Raw genomic sequence first — 7500 nt, 5'->3', positions numbered from 1 at the left:
AACTGTCCAACCCATGCCATCATGGAAAACAGACATTGAATGATGATGATGATGATGGTGATGATGATGGTGGTGGTGGTGGTGGTGATGATGATGATGATGATGATGATGATAAGGAGGAGGAGGAGGAGGAGGAGGATAATGATGATGAAGGGGATGAAGAAGATATTTTATACACATATCCAGCATGTAACTCTACATTGTTGCTGTAGTCTAAATCTTAATAAGTATCATTGTTTCTGAAGATTGGTTTCATACAGAAATGCAAAGATTATAAGCTGAAAAAGCACAGAGAGAGAGAGAGAGAGAGAGAGGGAGAGAGAGAGAGAGAGAGAGAGAGAGAGAGAGAGAGAGAGAGATGTAAGAAGATAGGGAAACATTCAGACATAGATGTACTGGCAGATTTCCATGAAATATATCAAAAAGATAACATTTCCCATAATCTTATAACTCCATGACAAGACTATTTCCAGCAGAGTGTGAAAAAGAACTCTTCATATCAGAAGATCAAGTTGTTTGTTAGTTGAATAAATAAAACAACAGAGAGAAAAAAAGAGAGTGTTCTTTTGTCTCTCTTGAAAAATTGCCTGTAAACTTAATACTTAGAAAAGTGATCTTTTGCCATCCAGAACGTCCATTAAGAATCTCACGAACAAGAGAAACAGACAGAGCTCTTGACCATCAGTGAGAATTGTAATAATTGCTATGTGAAGATAATGACAACACAAGTAAATATATATTTTTATTGTGTGATATTTATAGTATGGATTAGTACAAGATGTATGTATGTATGTATGTGTGTGAGTGGATGTCTTTATGTGTCTTTATTATTATTATTGTTGACCTAGTGTCTAAGCCTCTTTGATTGAGTAAAGAATTGTAATGACCGGACCGGTCTTCATCCATCCCACTTTAGTGATTATAGGTATTAATTCAAGTTTGTGTTCATACATAAAGTAATGGATACACTTAGTTATGAGAGTTGTAGCTGTCTGAGACAATAGGGAGCCAACTTACCAGTTTCAGTGTCCTTGGTTTGTCAACAGCCCTCACCACTGCTCTGTATCCCAAGGAAAGACAATAATTTTCCACTAAACAGTAGTAAATAGATATGAGGTAAGTAGCAGAAGCACTGCATGATTGATGAGTGTGTCATTGCAAATGACTGTCCCATGGCTCTAAGTACTGTAAGACAATTTCCTGGTGCTGGTACTATAACATAATATCATGGTCATCCATTTTTGTCTTTTATCTTTTACTTGTTTTGGTCATTGGACTATGGCCATGCAGGAGCACCACCTTGCAGGGTTTAGGGAAACAACTGGACCCTAATATTCAGTTGTTTGAAGTCTGGTACTTAGTCTATGGATCTCTTTTGTCAAACCCCTATATACATACATACATACTTCTGATCCCTTCTACTGTTATTACTATACACCTCACACACTTTTGCAACCTTTACTCATCCACCTCCATCTGTCTTCCCCCTATCTCTCATCCTTCCTCTGTCTATCAACTGTTTTATTATTAGTCTGCTGCTCTTCACACTTTCTGTACTGCCAGTCATCACCTCCTCTCCCCTGAATCACTTTATTTGGCATTCATCCCTCATTGTTACCACCTTCCCCAACTCATGTTGACCCCATCAACAAAAGACCTCCTCCATCCTGTTCACCATCTACATACCCCATCTCAAATCATCCCTCACTCTCACTCACACACACACACACACACATTGGTCAGCAGTTCATACATCTGAAAAAAAAAATTAGACTCTAAAACATTAGTATAGAAATATTTAGAAGGTTGTATGTTATGGCTGGTCAGAGAGTGATCATTAGTTTCGCTAAGCACTTTATAGGTGTGAAACCAATGGTCATTTACTGACCAGCCATAACATACAACCTTCTAAATATATATATATACATATTAGGTGCAGGAGTGGCTGTGTGGCAAGAAGCTTGTTTCCCAACCACATGGTTCTGGGTTCAGTCCTAATGCGTGGCACCTTGGGCAAGTGTCTTCTACTATTTCTACTCTAGTCTTGGGCCAACCAAGGCTTTGTGAGTGAATTTGGTTGACAGAAACTGAAAAAAGCCCGTCGTATATATATATATATATATATGTATGTATATGTATGTGTTTGACAACCGATGTTGGTGCATTTACATCCCTGTAACTTAGTGATTTGGCAAAAGAGACCAAGAGAATAAGTACTAGGCTTACAACGAATAAACCCTGGGGTCAATTTGTTCAACTAAAGGCATTCTTATATTCTTTTATTTGTTTCAGTCATTTGACTGTGGCCATGCTGGAGCACTGCCTTTAGTCAAACAAATTGACCCCACTCTGTAAAGTGGTTGGTGTTAGGAAGGGGATCCAACCTTAGAAACCATGCCAGACAGTCGGCGGAGGTAAAGAATACGCACACCACCCGTTTTCAGCGTAACCCTAACTCTAAACCTGATCCTAAACTTAATCCTAACCCCAAACACCGACAACGGGTAGTGTGCGTGTTCTTTACCTTCGTCAGATATTTCGAGCTTGGTGCAGCCCTTTGGCTTGCCAGCGCCCGTCAAACTGTCCGACTCATGCCAGCATGGAAAACGGACGTTAAATGATGATGTGTATATGTGTGTGTGTGCGCGTGTATGTATATATACACATACATTATGTATCTATTGTGTTTACAGTACATGTAAAAAAAATTATAATTTATTTATGGTGCACTGCCAGTTTCACACACATCCGTACGCACACCTATCCACCTACACGCACGCACGCATTCACACATCCACACGCACACTCACCTTCACGTACGCACGCACACACACTCACATCTAAATTATTTCACTGTAAAACTTGACCATATAAGTTTCGAGCGTATGGTTTTTTTTCCTGATTTACTTATATTTTAGAAAGGCTGATTGTAAAACAATGTTTTCAAAAAGAACTTGTTAATGCTGGAAGGGAAAAAGAAAGCAGACATTCTTGACTACTGAGGGAGAGCATTATCCTCGGAATGTGTAAAATCTTTCAATACAGGAAACAGAGTGGGTAAGAATGAGCAACTGCATAAGAAAGCTTATAATAAGTAAAGATTTAAGATTAAAAGAAAAATAAGCAGAGAAAAAAAAAAAGGTATCTAAATATAGTTTCTGGAGACTGAAAGTGGAAACCTCAGAGGAAAAGAAGTCGTATAGTATTTTCCTCAAATGCATTTCAAGGTAGTGTATGTCGTAACAATTGGGTAAGAATGAAACAAGAGTAACACCTAGTGTAGGAAGGAATGCAAAGCAATATAGATGTAAGATTAAGAAAGAAATTAAATAGGGGCGAGATGGCGGTGATGCTGGTAGTGGTGGAGGACACTATACAGCGTTAGAGTAAGAATGAGGAGGAAGGATTTGATTATATCGTAGGAGGATGAGTAAGAGATAGAATAGGTAGGATTGGGACTATAGAAGGAGGGGGAATGAGAGGTAGAATAGATAGGATTAGGACTATAGAAGGAGGGGGAATGAGAGGCAGAATAGATAGGATTAGGACTATAGACGGAGGGGGAATGAGAGGTGAAAAATAGATAGGATAAAGGTTGTAGAGGAGTAAGAGATAAAATAGATAGGTTTGGTAGTATAGAGAGAGGAGGAGTAAGAGGCAGTTGATAGAAGGTGGAGTGACGAACGTCAGTCACGCCTCTCCCTTCATAACGAAGTTTGTTCGTCAAAAGTACCCGGATCAAAACATGGCGTCAATATCATTTTCATAGTCCTGAGACAAACAGATAAAAAAAAATTGGATTTATAACTTAAACGTACTCAATTACAAAGTAAGTTTCAATGTTCGTTATTTATTTTGCACAGTTCCATTTTAGCTTTTTTTAATTCGAAATATTTTATTTACTCTTATTTTTTCCCCTAATTTTGAACTGTCCGAATGGCGAGTATGCAGGTATGTGTCAGTTTCAAGTGTCCCACTTATAGCTTGTTATTGTTTTTTTCCTTCTTACTGTCATTGCTGGAATGTTAAACAGTATTTTCATCTATCTTTAAACTAAATAAAAGAGCAAATGATTTACTAAACGGCCAAACCATATATATTCATATATATATATCTATTACAAAATTCCGTCCAGTTGTTATGACCTAGGACAGTTTATGTTTTGACCTACGGCTATTAAAACGGGACTCTTTACTCTCACAACTATTTCATACCACTTATGGGACTGTTTTATCTCAATATTCCTTTCGTTTAAGTCGTATTTCTCTTCTTTTCGCATCAGGCTTGCGCTTCTCAAACCATGTGTTAATTGATGTTTCTTTTTTTGTTTTAATTCATTTGTGCGTGGCATAGAATCGACGTCTCCAAACATTCTTGCAGGTGGTTTCTTTTCGATAATATATTTATATAGACCCGCAATCAACCCTCTTAAAGCTGAACTATTAAATATATCCCAGGATTTAAGAGAATTTATTTGGAAAAAAAGAAAAAATTAATATTAAGATTGACTTTAACACATAGATCGCTAAATTATTTCCTAAGTTTTCATTATTTTAGTTGATATAAGATTTAATTTAAACACGTTTCTAAAGAAGAACTGGAATGTATTCGTATAGTCCCCCATACCTTTTACTAATTATTAAATACCACATTTTTGAGGTTTGGCTTAGTATTTTAACTCATCTCAAGTACCGATCCCACAACAAAATCAATTCAAAAGGTATGATAAAGATTGTGTGTGTGTAACCAAGTGGTTATCAGTATAAAACATGTTTCGAGTTGTCCGTAAAATTGCTTGTCCTAGAAGTAGATGCAGTGTTGGTCAGTGTGTCTTTTAACTGATGCTACCGCCTTTTTCTCTATTTTTTTTAACAGGTGTTCTTAACATATACTTTTCTAGAGCTGTATTATTATTTTTCATTCTTTCAAAATATAGAAATAGTACACGCTGAGATCCCACGATTAAACAGGCGGCGATTAAACTAGTTGTCAGTACTTTACTCATAATTTCAATAAGATACCTATTCGATTGACCTCACCTGACATTTATTTTCTTTTCGGTTGTTTTCTATTTAAAATAAGACATACGTATTGTGCGTGTGTTTGTATACACATTCACTATAAGTAGGTTTTGTGTACTGCTAGTGTATGTATTATATACATGTATAATTAAATAATCTTTCCTCCCGTGAAAGTGTATGTGTGTGGAACAGTCTTTCTTCCTGAACTCTGACTGCAGTTCAGTTGCTGATTAATGTCTACCTGAATAGCTGCCGTTGGTCATTAAGCAAATTAATCTTTCTGTTCGGATCGGCCATTGACTATTACTTGGAATAAAGCTATTGTGAATATTTATTCACTTAAGTCTTGTGGATTACAAAGAATCGAACAAGACTTCTAAAAAGAGCTAGATTAATTTTAAGTATATATTACATATTGCGTGGGGAGGGGGAACGAGTGTGGGATGAAAAAAAGGTGTTGGGCTGTGTGAACTAATATTTCCAATAGAACCCTTTATATTGCGCGCAAATACACACAAACACACGCGTGTAAGTGTATACTTATGCACACACACTATATATATAGTATGTGCATAGATACTTAGATATGCCTGCATAGGTGGGTACTTTTTCTCGTGTATGCCTATTTATGTATATTGCCTGGGGATCTGTATAAAGCCCTTGTGCATGTCAGTATATGTTTATAGACAACCTGCATACCTGTGTATGTGAGTATATATTGGCGTCTGATGTTGCAGTGCATTGTATTGTATTTCAATTACATGTGTATATTTATACAGTGTGAATATATAAAATGTATTTGCTGTTTGTTTGCACATATATACATAGTCGTGCAGGTGCATTTTTGTTTTGGTTGAATACGTTCGCTTGTTCGGCACTCATTGGGTTCTGAGGTTGATCCTGTTACCAGGATCTGTCTGATATTAACTTGGATCGATCCAAACCTTAAACATGGAAGTAAAAAAAATTAAAAAAAATTAAACTTGTCAGATTATTGTGTACCTGTAATTTAAAAAAAATTTCGTTACACTCCGTCAGGCGGATTTTGACAGAGGCTTTCCATAAGAGTACAAGTGTCTTTGTATAATACGACGAGTAGATACATTGATCGACTTGAAATACATTCGTATATATACACACAGACGTACACCCTCATGAGTGTGTATATATACGTGCAGTGTATATGTTGTTTGTTTAGGCCAGCCAGTCATATTACCCATACCCTCGTTTTAGGAGTATCTTGGACTGCGTGTACTTCCTTGATAAGACGGTGATTGGGTGGACCGTGTACAGGTAATTTGAGGATATTCTGCTGCTATTTCGAACGACCACGTAGAAGTTCCCTCGCATATATAGAGTATTTTGTTTTTGTTGATCTTATCACGGAACAGTACACTATATATATATATATATATATATATATATATATATGCATTCTTTACACACATATATGTATTAGTTAGTGAGTGTATGTGCAGTGCAGTGTGCATCCGTGTGTGTATGTATTATGTAGAGTGTGCTCTATCTTCTCTAATTACATTATGTGTCAACGAAAGTGTATACGCCCATGTGTTTCTTTAATGTTTACGCTTCGCGCTCGCACCTTTAGCATATATCTAATATATACACCTAGGCGCTATTTGGCCAAATCGTTAAGAAGAATGCCCACTTCGCAACCACGGGGTCTCTGGCTCGATCCCATCGCATGGCGTCATTGATAAACGTCATTTTCTGTAGTCTGTGTTCGACAAATACTTAATGAGTGAAATCGGGTAGACGGAAACTGTTTAGAAGTCCGTCGGATGGATTGTGCTTGCCCAGCTGATTCTGTCTGAGAATTACGTTAAGAGTACACGTGTCTGCAGAAGGCTCAGCCAATTTAGACGTTAATTAAGGAGTAGATAATTCAGTTAATCAAACACCTGAATCTTCATCATCGAACGACTGAGATCCACCACTGCAAATATGTACATGTGCTTATAAATGACTTTATCTTGTACAGCTCTCTCTCTCTCTCCCTCTCTGGTGTGTGTTATGTACGTCCACTTATCTGCTTATCCTAGCTATCTCTAGATGCAAGCATGGTCGAGTGGTTAAGAAATTTGTTTCTCACTCGTGAGATCTCGTATAAGAGCTCTCTGTTTGGTGTCGTGCATAGATAACCTCGAGTCTACCCAACCCTTCTGAAGGAAATTGAATAAATGGAATCTGTGGCGCAACCCGTGAATAGATTTCACCTGTAATTAAAACAATTCAGTTTTGTCTAAGACCGTGCCACGGCATTTCAATCTGGGGATTACATTTTATGGTACCTGTGTCTGTTGCATATTTTGAAACCAACGCAGGATTTTTTTCGTTGTATATGATGTATAATAAAACCGTATATAATTTATATTATAATTAAATTATACGTACATGCATGCATAAACGTGTGTGGAGACGTTAAATATATATATATATATATATATATATATATATA

The 7500-nt window shown here is 36.9% G+C and overlaps 2 protein-coding genes across 5 annotated transcripts in view; both read left to right on the top strand.

Moving 5' to 3' along the window:
* The window catches only part of LOC106877171 (kinesin-like protein KIF16B), a 229232-nt gene that overhangs the window by 26151 nt on the left and 195581 nt on the right, over nt 1–7500 (top strand). The window lies entirely within an intron of this gene.
* Nucleotides 3629–7500, top strand: part of LOC106877174 (serine/threonine-protein kinase PAK 5) — a 42188-nt gene continuing 38316 nt past the window's right edge. Inside the window, exon 1 of one of the 2 annotated variants that reach the window (XM_014926003.2) lies at nt 3629–3829. The gene's annotated coding sequence lies outside the window, so the exon portion shown is untranslated. The remainder of the gene's footprint in view (nt 3830–7500) is intronic. The other variant, XM_014926002.2, reaches the window with a different exon arrangement.

The sequence above is a fragment of the Octopus bimaculoides genome, chromosome 11 (assembly GCF_001194135.2).
Source record: "Octopus bimaculoides isolate UCB-OBI-ISO-001 chromosome 11, ASM119413v2, whole genome shotgun sequence".
Taxonomy (NCBI): domain Eukaryota; kingdom Metazoa; phylum Mollusca; class Cephalopoda; order Octopoda; family Octopodidae; genus Octopus; species Octopus bimaculoides.
Note: the sequence above shows the minus strand (reverse complement) of the source record. Positions and strands in the feature narration are given on the sequence as shown.